This window comes from Spermophilus citellus (assembly GCF_964194105.1).
Source record: "Spermophilus citellus genome assembly, contig: SCAFFOLD_114, whole genome shotgun sequence".
Lineage (NCBI taxonomy): Eukaryota > Metazoa > Chordata > Mammalia > Rodentia > Sciuridae > Spermophilus > Spermophilus citellus.
Genome location: NW_027672907.1, coordinates 690,637 through 700,000, shown reverse-complemented (window position 1 = coordinate 700,000; position 9,364 = coordinate 690,637). Strand labels below are relative to the sequence as shown.

The following is a 9,364-nucleotide window of genomic DNA, read 5'->3' as shown; positions in this document are numbered from 1 at the left end:
GGCATGCGTGCGGCCCGGGTTCAATCCTCAGCACCACATACCAACAAAGATGTTGTGTCCGCCGAGAACTAAAAAAAAAATAAATATTAAAAATTCTCTCTCTCTCTCTCTCTCTCTCTCTCTCTCTCTCTCTCTCTCTCTCCCCTCTCTCACTCTCTCTTAAAAAAACAGTCCTCATTTAATGGACCTCATTTAATGCTATGTCAGTAGTCTAGGTTTCTTTTGTTGAAATTTTAATCAGGACAAGTTTATTTACATATATTTCCTATAATTCTGCCAGTCTTATCTCTAAGCTTTACATGAAATAGAACAAGTATTGCCTTTGAAAAAAGTAAATACATCCACCCTTTTTGGTCTGGTGTCCAGCAACCTCTGTGCTACTCTTGATTTTGAAGTGTATCTCCTTCCTTTTCTTGCAGAAATACTCAGCAATAAGGCTTGCACAGGGCTTTGTGTGTGACAAGTCTGCCTGTGGCTCTCCTATTTCATTTCTGCACATCACCTGCAGGTTACAGTCTGTGAAAGTAGTGTTCTCTGAGACTCCTACATAAGAACTGTGCCTGTTATTGTTTATTGGGTGCTGTGAGACTTATAACACTTATTTTCTCACAGCTTTAATGTTCTTGCTTGTGAGATTGGAGTGACAGTAGCCATTTCAAAGGACTGCTGGAAAAATAAGAGAGAGAATGCATGTGCAGGCCACTGCCTGTCTCCTGGCACAGGGTGAACACTCCAGAAATGTGCCCTATTCAAGATTACTAAGCACAGCACTGGGGCTCTTCCTGTATCCCAGGGCTTGTCAGCCAGGTTCCTAATCTAGTCTGCAGCACTTTCCAGCCACACCCAGACATATGCCATTGTGAAATGCCCACCCTTGCATCTAGGTGGGTGTGGTGTGGTGCTTGCTCCTTGCCCTTCTATCAAACATCTTCCAGTCTTGGTGCAGGCCATATTCCTCCAGGGTATATTCTCTGTCCTTACCACCCCAGGTAAAATGAGGTCCTCTTTGCCCTTAATCCCCAGGCTTCCTGTGGGTCAGTGCTGCAGGAATTGTCCTAGTAAATTTTAGTCCTTTCTTGGGTTGTGGCTCCTTTGTTCACATTCTGATAACCACATACATTTTAAACTATTCAAATTAATTATTTTTTAAAAAACTTCTAAGTGCCAGATATTTCATACATGTAGGCATACATGACATGACACCAAGTTAAACAATTATGAACATTTTAAAGAATTATAGTTTTTCCCACAGCCTGATGTTCTTCCAGCCCATTTTTCTTTCTCTGTTTCAGAGCTTAGCCGACATTGGAGCTGCTCCTTCTCATCCATGTTTTGTATATTCTAGCACATATTCTCATTCCTGATATTCTACACAATGGAATGTCATTTGGCTATGTTTAAATGTATGCAAATATTTCTGTTCTTGGAGTGGTCACTCTCAAATATTTAGCACAAATAATTGACTTTACAGAGTCTAACATTAACAAACATATCCTGAACTGAACCTACATCCTTTTCGTGGTGCCGTACCTCTGTAATCCCAGTGACTGAGAAGGCTGAGCTAGGTTCAGAGCCAACATGAACAGCATAGTGAGGCCATATCACAAAATAAAAATAATAATGTAACAATAAGTCACAAGGGGGACTCATCCGTTCTCTTTCATATGGTAGCCTTTTGTTTTGTTTTTGTACCAGAGATTCAACACGCTGGAGCCTATCCACAGAGCGAGTACCCAGACCAAGCGGGCTGCAGTATCGTCGCAGGTCCACAGGGGTTGCAGCCAGCGCGGGAGACCGCGAAATTGCAGGCAGGCGGGCCTGGTGAGTTTGAAAATAGCCTTGCACCAGGGGGCGGGTCCAGCGCTAAGCCACTTCTCTCTGCTAATCCTCCTCAGGCAGGCGAGGAGGCTTCACCAGAAGGCAGGTGTGTGGGCAGGCGATCTTTCTTTTCAGCCTAAGGTGAGAGCAGCTACCAGTGCAGGTGGCATGGGCTGAGCTAAGCATTTTCCCCGACTTCTCTAGGCCATTTCTGAGGCCCAGGCCGCTGAACCTCAACCCGTGTCACTGCCTGGCTGAGATCTTTCCCACCAAGTGGCAGCTGCTGGGTCCCTGCCCACGTGGGCACTCAGGACCCCAGCTCCTGGTGTTCCAGCTGTACCTGTTCCAGGACAAGGTATGTGGGAATGGGCATGGGCATGGACACAGGTACTGGGGGGGGGTGGGCACAAGCCTGGAGTGCCTCCTTGGTGGGCTTAGGTGTGCACAGACCAGGGTCCTTACCAGAGTGGCCTAGGGTGGGTGCAGGCTGGGCGGATTCTGAGTTCACGCTTGTGGGCAGAGAACCGGCATCTTGAACTTTATGAGCATGAATTTCTGGGTCACTGACTTTGTCCCGAACCACTGTAGGCTTTTGGTAATTGTCAAAGCAGCACTTTGGTAAGTACAGAAAATTTCACAAAATAAATAAAAAGCACTGCTTTTCAATGTGAAATTGATAAACTCTTCTACTAAAGGTGAAGAGAAATGAAAACTGTAAGCCATGGATATTATATTCTCAGAGTAAAACACATATGAGTCATATCATTATGTAGAAATTGTAAACATGCTCTAAATTTAATGCCAAATATTTTGCTTGAATAGAATGTTGGAATTCCTATGTGGATTGTTATTGTTGGATGTTGCATAATATCACTGGCATACAATGTGGAGGCCAATTAATCTCGTGTGTAAGTACACACAGATATTTATGGTTCTTTTGAAGCCAGGCTGTGCAAGATGAATCAGAACTTGGCCAGCTGTGTGGTATGTAAGGGGGAAGGATGCTCGGTGAATCTCTTCTCCACGGAAATCTCAAACTGAAAAATATTTCCTTACTAGTTCCTATTTTGTGATCCATGCCATGAACTCAAATAGAGGCATTCAGATGGTTGTGATAGATTGTCAGCTATGTTTGCAGCAAGAAAGGTTGCCATTCTGTTCTAATATGTTAATAAAATAGATCTACTGCTGCTGTGTTCATATAGAAAACACTGGTGGATTATAAATTTTTGGTGATGAAGATAAACATAACAAAAATAATCAAAATGAAGTAACTAGTTATATGACTTTCCATCATGCTAGGGGACAGTCAACAACTTGGGAAGCATGAGGAAAATGGGATTCTGTTCCCTGGGAATAGGTGACATTCAATGCCTCTGAATGAGCATCAAGAAGGGAAAATTCATCAAGGTTATCTCCTTAACTTAGCCAGATTTGGGAACTAAGTTTCAGCATCAAATAAATAATAAAAAGTGGGTGAAGTACTGAACGCCTGTAATCCCAGACTCTCTGGAGGCTGAAACAAGTTCCAGGCCAACCCCAGCAACTTAATGTGACCCTGTCTCAACATAAAATAAATGGGGATGTGGTTCAAACAAACAAAAAACAACAATATAAATAATACATTGGGCTAGACATGAGGAATAACTCATCCAGTCCCCTAGGCATTGAAAGGGATAAAAGTTCAAATCAACCAAAACAGTTTGTAGCTTTCATGATAGTAGGAAATTGGAGAGAATGATTTTTTTTCGTCAGCAGGAAGGCATGATTTTGAGGATCCTGCATTAGAATTCACTTGCTATAAATCATTATTCTAAGAGAAGAGGAGGGATAACTAATCCAAATCAAATAAGGTGTTCTGGAAAAGATGGTCCTAATATTGAAAAAGGACAACATAGCACAATGTGATGATATATAGATACAAGGCAATTCTGGCAAATAAAACAATGTGAATAAAAGGCACAAAAGCATAAAATGAGACAAAGAGTGACAGAAATTATAGGCAGTTGATTGTTGCAGTACAGAGATTAAGATAGGCAGTGTTAAAAGATGAAACTGAAAGGTATTGAGAATTATGCATAAAGAATTAACATAACTTTTGGCCATTAGGAGATTCCTGGTATTGCCAGAAGAGGAAAATTAAAGACAAACTGGCAGGATTATGAATGAACCCTCTTCATGAATACAGTTGGTTCTATGACTTATATTATGTGTGTGTATGTGTGTATAATCTAAATGTACAACTTTCCATAAGATAAGAGTAGAAAAATGTCTAATAGCATTTAAAAAAGACAGTTTCATGGAGAAACCTACCAAGTATTTAAGAAACAGATAATTCCAGTAATTTTTAAGTTTTTAAAGAGTATTTAAAAAGAAGTAAAACATCCATTTTTTTTCCAAAACAGATATTACAATGATTATAAATCCTGCCAGGATTGGATTATAAAAATCAGATCATGCGTGCGACCCGGGTTCAATCCTCAGCACCACATACAAACGAAGATGTTGTGTCCACTGAAAACTAAAAAATAAATAAATAAATATTTGGGTTGGGGATGTGGCTCAAGCGGTAGCGCGCTCACCTGGCATGCGTGCGGCCCGGGTTCGATCCTCAGCACCACATACCAACAAAGATGTTGTGTCTGCTGAAAACTAAAAAAATAAATATTAAAAATTCTCTTTAAAAAAATCAGATCAGACAATAATATTACATAGTGTGTATGGTAGGTGTGTCCCAAAATGATTTTTGAATGAGTTAAAATATTAACTTCAAGAAGGCTGAAATGAGATAACATAGTTGACTTCAAGCATTTGAAGGGTTTCCACATGGAAGACACTTGTTCTCTTTACTTCATTAGGTAGTATTAGGATCATTAATGGCTGGAGTTGTTCAGATTTAGACAAATACCTCATGAAGCACTGAACTTTCCTTGTTTCTTTTTGTAGCACTAGGGATGGAACCCAGGACCTTGAGCATGCTAGGCACGTAATCTATTACAGAGCTATATGCCCAGCCCCTTCTTGCTCTATAATAATTTAAAGCAGAATATGAACATATTGTAGGATGCTATAAAAATATTGTGGAATTGAGTTTTCAAATGACTTTTAGGCTATAATCCTTACGGGATTTTATTATGGTTTGATCTCCATTGTCCTTCAAAAGTGTCATATACTGAAGGCTTGGTCCCAGCTGATGGCACTACTTCCAGGAGGTGGACCATGTAGGATGTAGGGCCTAGTTGAAGGAAGTGAAGTCATTGGGTTTGTGCCCTTGAAGGTTATACTTTTACCCAACTCCAACCCTTCCCTTTCTGTCTCTTTCCTGGCAGCCATGAAGTGAGCAGTTTGGTTCTACTACATTCTCTTTGCCATGATATTCTGTCTTGCCACAAGCCCCAAACAACAGATCCAAGCCATCATGGGCTGAAACCAGGCAGAAACAAATCTTTTCTCCTTTTAAGGTGATTTTTCTCAGAAAATCTGATTAATATAGATTCTAAAGAATCACTTCAGAATTAGAAGAGGGGTGAAAGTAAAGGAATAGAAAAGCTAATCAAATAAATTTTTAATCCCCAATTTTTCATCTGTAATAATAGTTTTGACATTCTGGTATTTCTGCTACAATATAGAATCAATAAAGAGTCTTTCAGGGCTGGGGATGTGGCTCAAGCAGTAGCATGCTGGCCTGGCATGCACAGGGTGCTGGGTTCGATCCTCAGCACCACATACAAATAAAATAAAAATATTGTGTCCACCGTAAACTAAAAAATAAATATTAAATCTCTCTCTCTCTCTCTTAAAAAAATTAAAAAAGAGTCTTTTACATTCAGATTTGATGAGGACAGACATAGCATGTGTGCTTGCTCTCTCTCATGCTCTTTCCTCCACTCTCTCTCTCTCTCTCCCTGTGCACACACAAACTCACACATTGCTTGCTTCAACCTTGGGCAGTAACAGCTGTGTCTCTGCTCCACACCTTCCATGGTGGTGCCACTCCCAACCCCTTAGGGGAGAGAAGGGTGTGACTGCAGGGTGGCACGCCTGTCCCATAAATCCTGTGAGACTCCAGGCCCAGAGGGCAGAGGCAGAAGCAACAGGGCTGGATCAGAGTCCCTGAGCCTTCCCATTGTCCAAGTCCACTCTAGCCTGGAGGATACTGGAGGTTGGCAGCTGCCAGGTGCAAGGGATGTGTCAGAATTGATTTGGGGGAGACTGGAGGGGCCTAGAAGAACACTGCTCAGCCCCAGGAGGAGGTTTCTCTTATTCTGTGTCCTTGCCCTTGTCTGGGACCATTCTCATTGGACTGCATCAGGGCCACAGTGTGCATGCCCTGGAAGGAAAGGGAGGGCAGGCCAGAAAAGCATCCCAGATGTGAGAGAGTGGCAAATGGGTTAAAATCCTAGTGCAGGCTATCAAAGGCTCAGGGTCCTTCATTTCTTTGTGCTCTAGGATTTAGTGCTGTCCCTGCCAAGTACCCAGGTTGTGCCAGTAGGGCAGAGAATTGCCACAACCACCTCCAACAGAGCATTCTTGGGTTTCCATGCCTGTGGGGATCCTCTACTTCCGGTGACTATGACAGCAGATGAGATTTGGGGCGGAAATAGTGCCTTAAACTAAGTCAAACTGCAAATGTGTTCCATTTTAAGGAAATGGGAAGGAAGAAGCAGGGCTGTTGCCAGAGGCCTCTGCACTGGAGCCATGTGAAAGAGCAGGGGCAGCATCCATCTGGGTTCACAGGTGCAGGGTAAGGGTCTATGCAGATACTTTGTGTCCTAGGGGAGGTGGCAGGAGTATCTTCAGGGCAGCTTGGGGCTGGCTGGATAAACCGAGGCCAGTCTGGGAGGCCAGAAGCCCATCTTCTGGCATCACCCTCCACAGCCTTGTTAGGCAGATATCCTTTTAGAATCCTTGAAGCTGTCTTAGGACAGGACATCTGCTGATGAGGGTTTGTTTGTCCTGATTCTGTGTTGCCCCCTGTGAGTGGCCTCCTGTGCCTGAATGTCAGCTTCCAAACACTGGGGGTCACTGGGCTATGGGGACTTCCTGGCTGCTGGGCCAGTGACCTGGTTGTAGAGCAGAGGGTATATCACTACCCTGGGATGCTCAGGCCTTCTTTCTGCACATGAAGCCTGCACCAGGAGGGGATCCTACAACCACCTCTATCCCCTACCTCCCACAGAGGGAGCTGCCAGGCCTCCCACAGTCTCCCTGGTTGGGATTCAGGAGTGGGCCACCTGTTAAGTTTTGAGGCTGTGGAGGTAGGCAGCAGGTGTCCTCCATAGTTAGGGACTCTGTTCCATGCTTTCATAAGGAGGGCCTGATTCAGCTCCATGCCCTCTGTGGGCTCCTGGGCCCTCTTTGGGGGTGGATGTTATGCAACAGTAAAAGCCAGTTTCCCAAGTGGAGAAGAGCCAAGATGAGGTTTTGCATTTCTGCTAAAGAGGAGAAGCTGAATACTTCTCCTGGACAGTTGCAGGTGACAGGTCATTGAGTAATATGTATCCCCCTCCATATTTGGGGATAGGCCCTTTGTCCCTAAGGTAATGCTGAGGGGGGTGAAGCTGTCCTAGTGCAGCAGACACAGTTAGGATAACCAATACATCTTATGTTGGACACTATTGGGTGGAGGAGCCATAATTCCAACCTTGGAATGTTCCTGCTTTGGTTTCTGAAACAGTTGTCAAGGCCACTTGGCACACATTGACTCTTATCCTGGATCCTGCAGAAGTTGCTATGTGTAACATGGAGTCACTTTGAGTAACCCATGGTAGCCTGAATCTTGGCTAGTCACCACCTGTGGCAAGTGACAGAACTGCCACCTACATAGAGGGGACAAGTCAAGTCTGGTGTTTCTTTGGCCCTGTACCATGTTGATTTCACACTCTGGGCACAGCCAGGCTGATGGTGTCTGAAGAAGACAGCCAATGAAAGATAGAAAACCAACATTGTGTCTGTCTTTGGACACTGTGTCAATGAGACTCTGGATGTTTGTTTATGTGACACAGTTCTCGTGTGATTGATTTCTTTTCTCCTTTCTTTGTGAGACACCTCAGAACTTGGGCAAAACTGCTGGGCCTTATTAGGACCCCATAAAAATGTTTTGACTGGAAGTCGAGGTTCCCTGATGAGTGATTTCTCTCTCCCATCTCTCTGGGTTGCTGTAGGTCCTTCTCACTCCCCCTACCATGGATCTGCATCTCTTTGACTACACAGAGCCAGGAAACTTCTCTGATATCAGCTGGCCATTCAACAGCAGCCACTGCATCCTGATCGATACAGTGCAGTGCCCAACCATGCCCCACAAAAGCATCCTGCTCTACACACTTTCCTTCATTTACATTTTCATCGTTGTGATTGGCATGATTGCCAACTCTGTGGTGGTCTGGGTGAACATCCAGGCCAAGACCACAGGCTATGACACCCATTGCTACAACTTGAACCTTGCCATCACGGACCTGTGGGTGGTCATCACCATCCCCATCTGGGTGATCAGCCTGGTGCAGGACAACCAGTGGCACATGGGTGAGCTTACCTGCAAGGTCATGCACCTCGTCTTCTCTGTCAACCTCTTTGGCAGCATCCATCTTCTTCCTCACGTGCATGAGCATCAACCACTACCTCTCCGTCACCTACTTCACCAGCACCTCCAGCCACAGGAAGAAGATGGTGTGCCACATCGTGTGTGTTCTGGTGTGGCTGCTGGCCTTGAGCATGTCTCTGCCTGACACCTACTACCTGAAGACCATGGTGCCTGCTTTCAACAATGAGACCTACTGCTGGTCGTTCTTCCCTGAGCACAGCATCAAGGAGTGGCTGATTGGCATGGAGCTTGTCTCTGTTGTCTTGGGCTTCATTGTCCCCTTCTCCATCATCACTGTCTTCTACTTCCTGCTCTCCAGGGCCATCTCAGCCTCTGGTGATCAGGAGAATCAGAGTATCCATAAGATCATCTTTTCCTATGTGGTGGTCTTCCTTGTGTGCTGGCTCCCCTACCATGTGGCAGTGCTGCTGGACATCTTCTCCATCCTGCACAACCTCCCCTTCACCTGCCAGCTGGAGAACATGCTCTTCACAGCACTACATGTCACACAGTGCCTGTCCCTGGTGCACTGCTGTGTCAATCCTGTGCTCTACAGCTTCATCAACCACAAGTACAGGTACAAGCTGATGAAGGCCTTCACCTTCCAGTATTCTGCCCAAACGGGCCTCACCCAGCTCACCAACTCCACCAGAGTGTCAGAGACAGAGTACTTGGTGCTGGAGCAAAACTCCAAATGACCTGCTGTGCAGAGGCCACATCATGGAGCTTGTGAACATGGCTTATGGTCTTCATAAGAGAGCAAGGGAGCTTTGGATCTTGATGCCCAAGTGACATGAAGAGGAGAAGGCGTGACATTGTGCATCTTCCTCTCTGTCCAGTGCTGTCTGTCAAAGTTAGCTTCAGGAAACGCTTGACTGGACATGTATACAATAGAACCTTCTGCTCTTCCTGAAATTTTTATATGTTGAATTGTATTTAAGTCTTCATTTTCTCACTATTGGCATA

At 44.6% G+C, this 9,364-nt stretch overlaps 1 pseudogene across 1 annotated transcript; it reads left to right on the top strand.

Annotated features, from left to right (window-relative positions):
* The first annotated feature begins 1,793 nt into the window (after positions 1-1,793).
* On the top strand, positions 1,794-9,096 carry LOC308640381 (atypical chemokine receptor 3-like; annotated as a pseudogene). Its single transcript has 3 exons — positions 1,794-1,821; positions 2,023-2,173; positions 7,983-9,096. The product of its transcript is annotated as an atypical chemokine receptor 3-like (transcript).
* Positions 9,097-9,364: the final 268 nt, after the last annotated feature.